Source organism: Stegostoma tigrinum, unplaced genomic scaffold (genome assembly GCF_030684315.1).
Source record: "Stegostoma tigrinum isolate sSteTig4 unplaced genomic scaffold, sSteTig4.hap1 scaffold_166, whole genome shotgun sequence".
NCBI classification, from domain to species: domain Eukaryota; kingdom Metazoa; phylum Chordata; class Chondrichthyes; order Orectolobiformes; family Stegostomatidae; genus Stegostoma; species Stegostoma tigrinum.
This window is the reverse complement of record NW_026728107.1, coordinates 403,490-418,313: the sequence shown is the minus strand read 5'-3', so window position 1 is coordinate 418,313 and position 14,824 is coordinate 403,490.

Here is a 14,824-nt window from a genome sequence, read left to right as displayed (position 1 = left end):
CTTCCTCACTCCCCTGGGATTTACCAAACCCGTTTATTATTTCCACTTCCTCTTTCATTCCGACTCTTTAGTTTCTCAATTTCAGTCCACTTGCCTTGTGAGCTCTTCAACAACCCCATTTGGGAAAATGAGAGAAAGCTGAAATTAACGCAGGGAACTAGGAAGTGGGCAGAAGTATGAGGAGAGGCCACATCAAAGAAAGCTCCCATTCCAACAACAGAGCTTCTCAGAACACAAAGGCAGCATGAAAGCTTGAGCTGAATGAACATGGTGATGTGGGGGCTGTCATGAGGAAAATGTGACCATGATCACAAATGTTTAAGATCACAGGATCCCGACAGTGCAGAAAGAGGTCATTCAGAGCATCTAGTCTGCATTAGCTCTCTATCCCACCCTGCTCCCTATAACGCCACATTTACCGTAGCTATCCCAACTGCCGAACCTGCACACTCAGGGACAATTTAGTGCGGGCAATCCACCGAAATTGCATTTTTGGACTGTGGGATGATCACAGTTTAGCTCTAAAGAAGCGAGATTGTGGATTAAGGCTCAAAAAAACCTCAACTCTGAAACAATTTCATGGTTTTTGTTTCCAAAATTAAAATCTGGGGAAAGCTGCAGCCACAACCATTTCAGTTTCCCTCTGGAGGAAGCGAATTCAAAACTCTGACCCGGAGGCGCTGTGAGTTGACCGAGGCCTGGGACCAGAAATTTAACAGATTCTGAGCAAGTTGGGGGTGAGACAAGGGCAAAAGGCACATGTCACAGGGGGAAGGAAGGAGAGATTAAATTTCAGAAATGCTGTTCGTCCCTCAAGGCTGCAGGGAATGGAGTTTGGGCTGGAAGAGAAACAAATAAACAAAAGATGTGCCTGGAGCCAGGTGTGCAGTGGACCCAGACACAAATTGAAACAAGAAATGTAAACAAATTGGGGCAGAGTTCACAGGCTGATATTGTTCATCTCAATGATGAGGCCAGAAAGCTGTAAAGTCTGTCTCGTTCTATTCCAGCCAACACACACATGATGGGCCAAGGGTGAATGCTGCTGTCCAGCCAACAATACGCACATCACACAAATGAATTAAAAAAGGCCTTGATCTGCGCTGTAATTTTCTGTTACTTTTGTTCTGACATTTGCAGTTTGTTTCTCATGATGGTTATAACCCTAAAATTGAACGAGAGTTTAGTATCCGAGAGAAATGTAAAATAAGTCAGCTTTGCTTCAAGCACATCACTGTAGCTTGTTGCATTTGTCCTGAGGGTTGAACAGCACCTGGAGCTCAGAAAGGACAATCTCAGGGTGGGGGGTAGGGGGAATCGTGCACAGCAACAGAGCTTCAGTCGGGGCAAATCCTTCAGGCTCACACTGAGGCGGTCAGATGGCACTTTACTCTTTCACGTCTCTCTTCATTGACAGCCAAGCCACGATGTGGGTTAATCCTGCTGTGTGTAAGAAATGTGTCCCCGCTACTGTCTTCCATGGCTCACAGCTCCTTGACAGGGAACAGAATCTCGTTTCCAACTAGGTTTAGAGTCAAGGGGAAGTACAACGGTCAATGCCGATGAAGGGTCTGTGCCTGAAACATCAGCTTTTGTGCTCCTGAGATGCTGCTTGGCCGGCTGTGTTCATCCAGCTTCACACTTTATTGTCAAAAAACAATATTTCACTTTGTGGATATTTTCATGTGACAATGTTTTTTTTATTTCAAAAGCCTTACATCAGGTTTAATCCAATCAAACACAAAACAGCCCTCTTGATTTACACCCAAACGACATCCCTGTACTCCTGAGAACGTGAGATTTGGACACAGACACAAGATGCTGCTGGTGTAAGTTATCAGCAAAATGGCTTCTAGCCTGGGAACTGTAGATTGTGCTGGAGCTGCTCTTTTCGCCTAGGAACTGTGAGTTCTGCGAGAGCTACATAAATAATGCAGGAATGATAAGATAACGCAGTACTAACAATTCTAGCTGACCTTCAGTTGCAAATGTTGTGGCGCTATGTGGTGAGATAAAAGTAACCTATGTGTTGTGATGTAAGTTGTTTACCAGTTAATGTTATAGGATTATGTAACTGTCAATGAAGCAATATCATGTATTGATTGTTTGAATACACTGTGCGATCACACAATGTACCCTGCTTTCAGAAAAGTACAGAAATGTCTTTGTATTAGGCTGTGGATTGCAGCTCCTCTGAAGAATACGGAAGTCCTCAACTTCTGTGTTTTACGGATGATCTGTACCCGGCCGTATGATGAAATAAAGCGTAAAGTCTTAAACAGCCAGACCAACTGTGAGTGTTCATTGACTGATCACGGAACCGAGAGACCCCACCGGGGTTCGAGATTTACACAGGGATTGGGTGAATCCTGAGAGGAGTGTAAGGGCAGTTGGAGTACGCTTCAGAAGGAGATCACCACTGATGCAAAGTGGCAGCAGTCTGTACCGTCTACAAGATGCACTGCAGTGACTCAGCAAGGCTCCTCCAACAGCACCTTCTGAATCTGCAGTCTTTACCATCCAGAAGGACAGGGGCAGCAGTCACATGGGAACGCTACCACCAGCTAGATCCCCTCTAGGCCACATACCGCGCTGACCTGGAAATATAACGTGGAGATGCTGGTGTGGGATTGGGGTGGACAAAGTCAGGAGTCAGGTAACACCAGCTTATAGATCAACAGATTTATTTGAAATCACAAGCTTTCTGAACGCTGCACCCAACTTTGTCACTTTCTCATGATGTGTAATAAAGTAATAAAGTGGTGCTTCATCTGTCAAAGGTGGAACACCCCGAAAGGTTATGATTTCAAATAAACCTGTTGGACTTGAACCTGGTGTTATGTGTCATCTGACTTTGGCCTGGGAATATACCATGCTCCTTCTGTGTCGCTTGGTCACATTCCTGGAAGTCTCCCTCAATAGCACTGTGGATCTACCAACAATACATGGACCATAGCTAGCTCCATCCTCTCCAGGGCGGTTAGCGATGGGCAATAAATCTGGGCATACAGTAATGCCAATGACTCATAAGCAAATACAATATTTAGATCAGTGAGGGAGGGATGGGGAGGGAGTGAGGGAGGGATGGGCAGGGAGCGAGGCAGGGGCAGGAGAGGAGGGAGCAAGAGAAGGAAGGTGAGGGGGAGGGAGCGAGGGAGTGGTGATGGAGTGAGGGGGGAGAGCGGGAGTGAGGGGGCACCACTGGGAAGGAGGGAACAAGTGAGGGAGCAAAGGACAGGGATCAGTGGACAGGGAGTGAGGCGTGGGGAGGAAGGGAGCAAGGGACGGGGTAGGGAGGGAGTGAGGGATGGGGAGGGATGGAGGGAGAATGTGACAGGGAGTGAGCAAGGGGCAGGAAGGGGAGGAGCAAGGGAGTGAGGGATGTGGAGAGTGGGGCCGAGGAACGCAAAGGGAACAATAGGACGGGGAGTGAGTGAGGGAGGGAGGCATAGGGAGGGAAGGAGTGAGGGTTGCAGGGGAGTGAATGAGGAGTGTGGGAGGTAGTGACGGGGATCGAGGGAGTGGGGGACCGGGATTGATTGAGTGAGGGACCAGGATTGAGGGACTGAGGGCGAAGATCCAAGGACGGGTGCGAGAGGCCGAGGGACCGGGGGAGGGAGTGAGTGAGGGAGGATGTGAGGGACAGGGATGGACGGAGTGGAGAGAGGAGGAAGGAGAGAGTGTGGGAGCAAGGGACGGGGAGGCAGAGTTTGAGGGATGAGGAAGGGAGCGATAGGGAGGGAGCGATGGAGGGAGGGACAGGGAGGAGGGAGGGAGCAAGGGGCACGGTAAGGGTGGGAGTGAGTGACAGAGAGGGGGCAAAGGAGGGAGTGAGGGATGGGGAGTGTGAGACGGGGAGCGAGGAATCGAGGGACAGGGAGTGAGGGACAGGGAGTGAGGGATGTGGGTAGGGAGGGAGCAAAGGATTTGGAGTCAGGGAGCAAAGGACAAGGCATTGACGGGGAGGCAGCAAGGGATGGGGAGGGGGAGGGAATTAGGGACGGTGAGGAGGCAGGGAGCAAGAGGCGTGGTAAAGTTGGGAGTGAGGGATGGAGAGGGATCAAGGGAGGGAGTGAGGGATGGGGAGGGAGAGATGGGGAGCAAGGGACAGGGAGCGATCGAGTGAGGGATGGAGAGGAAGGGAGCAAAGGATGTGAGTAGGGAGCAAGGAAGGGGGAGGGAGCGAGGGAGGAATGGGGAGGTAGCGAGGGAGGGGAGAGGGTGAGAGGGATGGAGAGGGGGGTGAGAGGGACGGTAGTGGTCGGGGTGGGAGTGAGGGAGAGACGGGCAGCGAGGCAGTGAGGGATGGGGATGAAGGGAGGAAAGGACCTGGTTAGGGAGGGAGCAAGGGAGGGAGTGAGGGAAGGGAGGTACGGGGACATGGGGAAGGGAGGGTGGGAGCGAAGGACGGGGTGGCAGTGAGCAAGGGATGAGGAAGTGACTGGAAGGGATCAAGTGAGGGCGGGAAAGGAGAAGGGGAGGGAGAGACGGGGGAGGGACGGGAGTGGGGAGCACACGATGTGGAGGGAGCGAGGGAGGAACAGGGAGGGGGTTGAGAGGAAAGGACGGGAAAGGGCAGTGAGTGAGGGAGAGGGGAAGGAGCGAGGAAGGGGCGGGGAGGGTGGGAAGGAGGGAGGGAGGGACTGAAGGACGGGGAGGGAAGGAATGTGGAGGGAGCGAGGAAGGAGCGAGGGATGGGCAGGGAGGGAGTGAGGAGGGAGCGAGAGGGGAGAAAGGAGGGGGCAAGCCGGGAGCGATGGGCCATTAGATGGACTGAGCATGGGACGAGGAGGGAATGAGGGACAGGGAGGGAGCGAGCGAGGGCGTGCAGGATGGAGACGGAGGGAGAAAGAGATGTGGGTGATGGGGAGGTAGGGAGAAAGGAATGGGGAAGGGAGTGAGGGAGGGATGGGGAGGGGGGAGTGAGGGAGGGATAGACAGGGAGGGAAGGAGCGAGTGATGGGGTGGGAGAAAGGGAGGGAGCGAGGAACAGAGAAGGAGTGACGGAGGGAGTGAGGCATGGGGAGGGAGCGAGGGAAAGGGAGCGAGTGAGGGAGAGAGTGAGAATGGAGCGAGGGAGGAAGCAAGGCAGAAGTGAGGAAGGAGCAAGGGAGGGGAGAGGCAGAGGGAGGGAGCGAGAGAGAGTGAGCAAGTGAGGGAGAGAGTGAAAACGGAGCGAGGGAGGAAGCAAGGCAGAAGTGAGGAAGGAACTAGGGACGGGGCCAGAGTGAGGGAGGGAGCGAGGAGGTAGCAAGCGGGGAGCAAGGAAGGAGCAAAGAGGGAGGAACGGACTGATTTAGGGACCGAGCGAGGGATAGGGAGGGAGTGAGGACGGGCTGGGAGTGAGGGAACAAGAGACGGAGATGGAGAGGTGTGAAACAAGGAGGCGAGTGACAGGGAGCGAGGAAACAGGAACGAGGGACAGCGAGGGAGCGAGTGAGGGAGGGAGGGACAGGGAGGAAGCAAGGAATTGGGTGGGAAGGAGTGGAGAACGTGGAGGGAGGGAGCGAGTGATGGGGGCGAAGCAAGGGAGGGAGCGAGGGACAGAGAGGGCGCAAGGGATGGAGTGAGGGTTGGGGAAGGAGTGAGGGACGGGTAGGGAGCGAGGGACGGAGGGGAAGCGAGTGAATGGCGGATGAAGCGAGTGAGTGAGAGGCAGAGGGAGGGAGGGAAAAGGGATGACAAGGGACAGAGGGATGGGAAGGGAATGAGCGAGGCAGTCAGGGACAGGGAGAGAGTGAGGCATAGGGAGGGAGGGAGGCAGGGACGGGATGGGAGGGCCTGGGAGCAAGGGATAAATGATCAGGGACCGAAGGGCGGGAGCGATGGACGGGGAGTGAGGGGTGTGTGGGAGGCAGGGAGTGAGGGATGAGTGAGGGAGTGACGGGGAGGGATCGAGGGAGGGAAGGACTGGGATGGGGGAGGGAGAGAGGGAGGGGTGTAGGGAGCGAGGGACGCAGGTGGAGGGTGGGAAGGACGGAGGGACTGGGAGGAAAGAAGTGAGCAAGGGACAGGGAGCGAGGGAGTGAGCCATGGGGATGAAGAGAGCATGGGACGGGGGTAGGGAGGGAGCAAGGGGCGGAGTGAGAGAGAGGGTATGAGGGTCTGGGTGGGAGTTAGTGAGGGACAGGGAGGTAGCGAGGGATGGGGAGGGAGTGAGGGAGGGAGCAAGGAGGTGGGGGAGCAAGGAGGGCGCAAGTGGGGAGCTATGCCTGATCGAGGGATCGAGCGAGGGATGGGGAGGAAGCAAGAAGGGACAGCAAGGGAGCGAGGGAAAGGGAGGGAATGAGCGAGGGAATGAGGGATGTAGAGAGAGTCAGGTACAGTTTGGGAGCGAGGGAGTTAAGGATGGCGAGGGAGTGAGGTATGGGGAGCGAGTGAGGGAGCTATGGATGGGGAGGCAAAGAGGGAATGAGGATGGAATGGGAGCGAGGAAGCAACTGAGTAAGGGAGAGAGGGATGGAGCAAAAGAGAGAGGGTCAGAGCGAGGGAGCAAGGGACCGGGAGGGAGGGACCGATAGATGGGGAGGGAGGAAGCAAGTGATGGGGAGGGAGTGAGTGAGGGAGCGAGGGAGGGAGAGAGGAAGTGTCAGCGAGTGAGCAAGGGGCAGGGAGGAAGGGAGTGAGGGACAGGGAGAGAGGGAGTAATGGAGCGAGGGACGGGATGTGCGCTTGGGAGGGAGCGAGTGACATAACGGGAGTGAGAGAGGGAGCGAGTGGCAGGGAGGGAGTGACGGAGGGAGGGACTGGAGCAAGGGACGGGAGCAAAGGACAAAGGAGAGAAGGATGGGAAGACAGCTCGCAATGGGATCAGGGGATGGGGAGGGAGTGAAGGATGGGGAGGGAGCGAGGGACAGGGAAGGACAAGGACGGGGAGAGACAAGGAGGGAGCAAAGAACAGGGAAGGAGGGAAAGGGATGAAGGAACAGGGAGAGGGACAGGGAGGTAGACAGGGTTGGACGGAAAGGGTGGGAGCCTGTTTCTCTCAACACAGAGACAAACAACAATATAGTTTGCTGAGCTGCTTGGCACTTTTTAATGAACGTTAATTGCATATTGAAGTTATGGATGCAGTCAGTGGAATGGGGCCTTTTCTCTTTGGCCTGTGAGTTGAGAGAAACATTGACATGTTTCCCTGTAACCCCCTGTGGGATAAGGTTGGATAAACCAGCACTACCCTCAGTCTGTTACCATAGCGACAGGCTGCTTCATTGCTGAAACATTGAACTGAAATGAGAAAATCCCGGATGGATTGATTAATGAGTGAATTTGATTGATGGATGAATTTGGGTAAAGGGATATTTCAGCACATTCTTCAGCTGCTGCCTGAACTTAGTCTGGGTCACGGCATAAATCGCGGTGTTTGTGCAGCAACTGAGGAGCTGCAGCATGAAGCCCAATTACTGCACAAAGGGATGTAGATGCATTGAGTCATACCCCAGAAACCGCATCCGGAACCATATAGAAAACACCATTAACATTGACCATAACAGGATGAAATTGGCCGAGATCACAAACAGTAAAATGATGGATTTTTTTCGATTTCTCATTTCTGTGTCACACTGACCGTCCCCATTGGTGTGAGCCCGGAGTCTCCTGCGGGCTCTGCTGGTCACTAAAATGTGTCTGACGGTGAAAACATTGAGCAGCAGAATCAGGAGAAATGGGAGAGTCGGGGTTAGAATGTGGTGGAGGAACTCGATTGTGACCCAGACACGAGAGTCATAAACATCGATTGTTCCAGCACAAAACCAGGGGGTGCTCCCGAGCGAATAGTGAGCTGTGAGCATGAAATACCAGAAAATGTTCTTTAAACAGCTCAGCACAGTCACTGTTCCCAGAACCACAGCCGCCGTTTTCTCACTGCAATATTTACTTTTCTGCTTCTGGCAACAAATGGCCACAAATCGATCAAAGGTGAAAATGACAGTGAACCAGACAGAACAGTCAGTGGCTGCATAAAGCAGGACGGCGTGGATATTACACACGGGGATGGACTGCAGGAAATAAAACTGTTCCTGATAAACAATGGGAGTGTGTCTCAATGTCAGGTCGAGGATAATGGCCAGTAGATCCGCCACTGCCATGGCCCCCGGTAACGTCTGACACATGGAGACAATCCACAATCTTTGTAAAGCAGGACATTGATCGTCACTACGTTAACTGTGAGGAAGGAAAACAAACAAATTATACATCAGTCTGGAGGCAAAGTTACCAGTTTGATTGAGGCTCCAGTGACATTTTCAAATGTATCGCTGATTTACTGAAAAAAAAGCTGAATTAACCCGTAGTAATGTCTCAATTTGTTTTATTTCACAAAAAAAACTAACATAAAATACAAGAAACTCTCCCTCCTGAAAGACACAAACACACATCCGTAAGGACAGATGGCTTCTCGAACATTCCCACAGACTCAATCGCTCGAGATTAGGCTCAGGTCATTTCCTTACAGTTCCTGATACAGAGGGTGAAGACGTTGCTGTCCTGAAGGATACTCTCCCAGTTCCCTGAAGACAAACGGAGGGTGGAAATTTCAGTCTTTTCGTCCACATTGTGGTCAAGTTTTGTTCGTGAAGAATCATGAACACAGGGGAAATGTATTCACCCCTTTAACTACAAGAGGGGAATTTGAACAGTGTCTCCTTCTCTCTGGAATGTAATCTTTTCCCTCGGGATCTTAACTTTCGTTCAATTAACTGGCATCCAACTGTTCACAAATAATGTCGGATACAGAATGTTCCGGGGAATGTCGGTTACAGAATGTTCCGGGGAACGTTGGATACAGACTGTTCCGGGGAATGTCGGTTACAGAATGTTCCGGGGATGTCGGATACAGAATGTTCCGGGGAATGTCGGTTACAGAATGTGATGGAGTCATAAAAGACCCATATCACAAAGGCCCTTCTGTACATCAGCTTTGGTGAGACCCACTCAGCCTCGCGGTGGAAATCTCTCCCCAAACTCAACACAACTGGCAAACACAAATTAAAGGCATTGCCAGATCAGCTGAAGTGGCCAGTTATCTCACATTCTCAATCCACCTCACAGAACCAGCCCAGACACCACAAACCCAGATGGAATATCTGTTCAGCATGGAGCTCTGTGCAGACCAGGCTAGTGTCCTGCTCAATACAACCCGGCAATCTGTCCAGAGTGGGACACTGTGCAGACCTCACCAGCCAAATAGATATCAGTCCAGCACGGGGAGCTGTGCAAACCACACCAGTGCATTGATCTATAAACCTGGACCAGGTATCGCTCCAGCACGGGGGGCTGTGAAGTGAACACCACTGAACTGATATGTAAACCTGGAGCAGTTACCCTCCCAGCATGTAAATCTGTACAGACCACCCCAGTGCAGTGCTCGGTGTGTTAAATCACTGCCCAGCGTGGGGAAACTTGCAGCCCATGCTGGAAGTGACGGGATGTGCGGTTTCAATCCATTTACAGCTCCATATCTCCAATGTGCCAAGACAAGGGGTGCCATGGGTGTGAGAATCACTGCCAGAGAGAGATGGGGGGGAATCAGTTTAAATACACACAAATGGGATGGGTTGTGAATGTAGACATAAAGGGGGAGATTGAGAGACTGTGTCATCGAAGGATGTGTTCACAACTTTAGAATGCTGACGGGTAGACATACTCCCCAACACTGAAAACACTACATCGATCCAACATTGTCGACTGATTCAATCCGGACACATCACCACTTCCACCTCACCTACACCATCACTAACAGCAGGGCCATGCACATTCAATTTCATTCCCTCCCTCCCTTTCCCTCATTCCAGTAGGAACCGCCTAGAATAGGACAGAAAAGGCCAAGCGGGCTGGTGGTGTTCCCCACATCAGTTCCCTCACCCACCTTCCCCCGCCGCATGGGGAGGTGCCTGGAATGAACCGGAGAGAACCAGGACGACCTGTGTGGAGATTTCAAAATATACACGTTCCACCGACCAAGTAAGGAGCAATGTTCAGTGAAGGGTAATTCTCACTTTAACCCCACTGTCAGTTCCATTTCCACCTGGCACAGCTTAGAAACCGTGTCCCTGATGCCATCTCCGTTTTATATCGAGCTGGTACAAATGGAATCCCCACGGTCTCGGTGGGCAGGAGGGTGGGCTCACAACACATCGTCTCCACCAGCTCCCAGGAAGGGAGCACAGAGTCTCCCTCCTACACCTCCTCCTTCAGACAGCTCAGATACTGAAACTAACCTGTAATATTTACTAGTCTCCCAACTTGTCCTTACATCTTCAATAATCAAGCATTGAAAATCTCACAGAGTCACAGTCCCCATGGAACAACTGAAATACTGTCACACTCACTGGAGTGAGCAAATAGTGATGTACTCTCATGGAGTGACTCAAATAATGAAATGCTGTCCACGGAATAACAGGAATCCTGGCACACACCAGATGGAATGAATGAAATATTGACAAACCACAGAGCCAGAAAATTTTTGGTAGGCTCCCCTTATTTGTGTAAGTATCGGTGTGTTTGCATGTGTTTCTCTGTGTGAGGCAGGTCTGACAGTCGCTGAGATAATGGGAACTGCAGATGCTGAAGAATCCAAGATAATAAAGTGTGGAGCTGGATGAACACAGCAGGACAAGCAGCATCTTAGGAGCACAAAAGCTGACGTTTCTGGCCTAGACCCTTCGTCAGAGAGGGGGATGGGGAGAGGGTTCTGGAATAAATAGGGAGAGAGGAGGAGGCGGACCAAAGATGGAGAGAAAAGAAGAGAGGTGGAGAGGAGAGTATAGGTAGGGAGGAAGGGAGCGGATATGTCAGTCCAGGGAAGACAGACAGGTCAAGGAGGTGAGATGAGGTTAGAACGTAGGAAATGGAGGTACAGCTTGGGGTGGGAGGAAGGGATTGGTGAGAGGAAGAACAGGTTAGGGAGGCAGAGACAGGCTGGGCTGGTTTTGGGATGCAGTCGGGGGAGGGGACAAACTGGGCAGGTTGTGTGGTGCAGTCGGGGGAGGGGATGAACTGGGCTGGTTTTTGGATGCGGTGGGGGAAGGGGTGATTTTGAAGCTGGTGAAGCCCACATTGATACTATTGGGCTGCAGGGTTCCCAAGCGGAATACGAGTTGCTGTTCCTGCAACCTTCGCGTGGCATCATTGTGGCACTGCAGGAGGCCCATGATGGACATGTCATCTAAAGAATGGGAGGGGGAGTTGAAATGGTTCGCGACTGGGAGGTGCAGTTGTTTATTGCAAACCGAGTGGAGGTGTTCTGCAAAGCGATCCCCAAGCCTCCGCTTTGTTTCCCCAATGTAGAGGAAGCCGCACCGGGTGCAATGGATCCAGTATACCACATTGGCAGATGTGCAGGTGAACCTCTGCTTAATATGGAAAGTCATCTTGGGGCCTGGGATAGGGGTGAGGGAGGAGGTGTGGGGGCAAGTGTAGCATTTCCTGCGGTTGCATGGGAAGGTGCTGGGTGTGTTGGGGTTGGAGGGCAGTGTGGAGCGAACAAGGGAGTCACGGACAGAGTGGTCTCTCCGGAAAGCAGACAGGGGAGGGGATGGAAAAATGTCTTGGGTGGTGGGGTCGGATTGCAGATGGCGGAAGTGTCGGAGGATGATGCGTTGCATCCGGAGTTTGGTGGGGACGTGTGTGAGAACGAGGGGGATCCTCTTTGGGCGGTTGTGGTGGGGGCGGGGTGTGAGGGATGTGTTGCGGGAAAAGCGGGAGACGCGGTCAAGGGCGTTCTCTACCACTGTGGGGCGAACGTTGCGGTCCTTGAAGAACTTGGACATCTGGGATGTGCGGGAGTGGAATGCCTCATCGTGGAAGCAGATGCGGCGAAGGCGGAGGAACTGGGAATAGGGGATGAAATTTTTGCAGGAGGGTGGGTGGGAGGAGGTGTATTCTAGGTAGCTGTGGGAGTCGGTGGGCTCGAAATGGACATCAGTTACAAGCTGAGACGGAGACTGTGAGGTCCAGGAAGGTGAGGGATTTGATGGAAATGGCCCAGGTGAACTGAAGTTTGGGGTGGAAGGTGTAGGTGAAGTGAATGAACTGTTCGAGCTCCTCTGGGGAGCAAGAGGCGGCGCCGATACAGTCATCAATGTACCGGAGGAAGAGGTGGGGTTTGGGGCCTGTGTAGGTGTCGAAGAGGGACTGTTCCACGAAACCTACAAAGAGGCAGGCAGAGCTGGGGCCCATGCGGGTGCCCATGTCCACCCACTTTGTCTGTAGGAAGTGGGAGGAATCGAAAGAGAACCAGAGAAATTCTGATAGGTTCCCCGTATTTGTGTAAGTATCGGTGTATTTGTGTGTGTTTCTGTGTGTCTCTGTGTGGGGCAGGTCTGACAGTCTCTGTGATGTTTGATGAGATGCAATGCCACCCTCTGCTGGCCTCCACACACCACTGCACAGGCAGCAGCAGAGGATGGGAACCATCAGGGATTTTTTCAGAGAGGGCCTGGGAGGGCAGCAGCGCACGACACCATCCAAACTGATTTCTTCCTCATGTACTTATCAAAATGTCTTTTAAGTATTGTAACTGTACCCACTTCCACCATTTCATCTGGAATTTTATTCCATATGCGAACACTCTCTGTAAAATAATTGCCCCTCATGTCTCTTTTAAAATGTTTGATCCTCAAAATTTGAAACATCCCCACAGCCTTGAAATCCTCCATCCCCAAGAAAAGATAACCGACATTCAACTTATTTGTGCACCTCATGATTTATAAGCCTCAATCAGGTCACCCTCATTCTCCTGTGCACAAGTCACTAAAGTCCCAGCCTATCCAGCCTCTGAAAACACTCTGAAGTGGTGATGTATCCGGATTGAATCAGGCGACAGTGTTGGACCCACGCAGTGTTTTCGGTGTAAGGGAGCATGTCTACATGACAGCATTCTGAAACTTGTGAACAAATCCTTCCATGACACTGTCTCTCTATCTCCCCCTCTCTATCTATATACCCAACCCATCCCATTTGTTCATATTTAAACCGATTCCAGACCATCTCTCTCTGGCAGTGACACCCATGGCACCCCTTGTCCTGGCACAGGCAGCACAGTGGCTCAGTGGTTAGCACTGCAGCCTCACAGCACCAGGGACCTGGGTTCAATTCCAGCCTCGGGCAACTGTCTGTGCGGAGTTTGTACGTTCTCCCCGTGTCTGCGTGGGTTTCCTCCAGGTGTTTCGGTTTCCTCCCACAGTCCAAAGACGTGCAGGCTTGGTGGATTGGCCATGCTAAATTGCCCGCAGTGTTCAGGAGTGTGTGGGTTACAGGGGGATGGGTCTGGGTGGGATGCTTCAAGGTGTGGTGTGGATTTGTTGTGCCAAAGGGCCTGTTTCCACACCGTAGAGAATCTCATCTAATCCTTATATCTCAAACCATCCATTCTCACCGACATCCTGGTAAATCTCTGCTGTTCGCTCTCCAGATTAATATTATCCTGCCTATAACAGTGCGACCAGAACTGGACACAGTCCATCAGAAGATGCCTCACCTACATCCTGTACAACATGAAAATGACATCCCAACTCCCAAACTCAAAGGTCTGAGCAAAGAAGGTAACGAACTAAATACCTTCTTCACCAGCCTGTCTGTATGTGACACAGACTTCGAAGAATTATACCTGATGGCTGAGCCTCTGTTCTGCAAAACTAACAAAAGCCCTAATTTAAATTGTATAAGTCCTGCCCTTGTTTGTTTTACCAATAGCAATATCTTGCATTTATGCAAATTAAACACAATCTGCCACAACACAGCCCAGTGAGTGATATTCCCACCACACCTCCAAACAACCCTGACATGTTTTGAAAGACCCTCCCAGCTCCAGAAGGCCAACAAACTCCGGTCTTTATTTTCGCAAAGACTCCCTCCATCCCATTCTCTCAGTTCCTCCGTATGCAGCACATATGTTCAGATGAGGCTAACTTCAACAAGAGAGCCTCCGACATGTCCACCTTCCTCCTCAACTAAGGATTTCCCAGCTCCTTTGTTGACAGGGGTCTCAACCAGGTCTGATCCATCTCACACACTTCTGTCCTCACTCCTTCTCCTTCCTCTCACAACAGCGATAGGGTTCCCCTTAGCCTCACTGACCATCCCACCGGCATCCACATCCAGAAGATCATCAGGCGCCATTTCTGCAACTTTCAGTGAGATGCCACCACCAGACCACCTCTCCCTTGATAACAAAGTGTGAAGCTGGATGAACAGAGCAGGCCAAGCAGCATCACAGGCCTGCCTTCCGCAGGGACCGTTCTCTCCGGGACACCCTGGTACACACTTCCTTCACCCTCAACAATTCCCCACAGCCCTATGGCCCTTCCCCTGTAACCAGTGAAGGTGCAACACCTGCCCATTTACTCCCTCCCTCCCCAGTATCCAAGGGCCCAAACATACCTTCCAGGTGAAGCAACACTTCACCCGCACTTCCCAGAATCTAGGCGACTGCATTCGCTGCTCACAATGTGGTCTCCTCTACATTGGGAAATGAAGTCAAGACATGGTGAATGCGAGGTAGAACATCTATGCTCAGCTTGTAAAAAAAGTCTCTGAACTGCCTGTTGCCTGCCACTTTAATGCACCACCCTGCTCCCTGGCCAACATCTCTGTCTCTGGCTTGCTGCAATGTTGCAGTGAAGCCCAAAGTAAGCTGGAGGAACAACACCTCATTTTCCACTTGGGGACCCTGCAGCCCTCCGGACTCAATATTGAGTTCAATAATTTTACGGCCTATACTCCCCCATGTCCCACACCCCACTGCACACAGCAGGCCTTGTTACCACATACCCTGCCATGACACACTTCCCTGTTGTTAGTCACTAACAGTCCCTATTGGCAACTA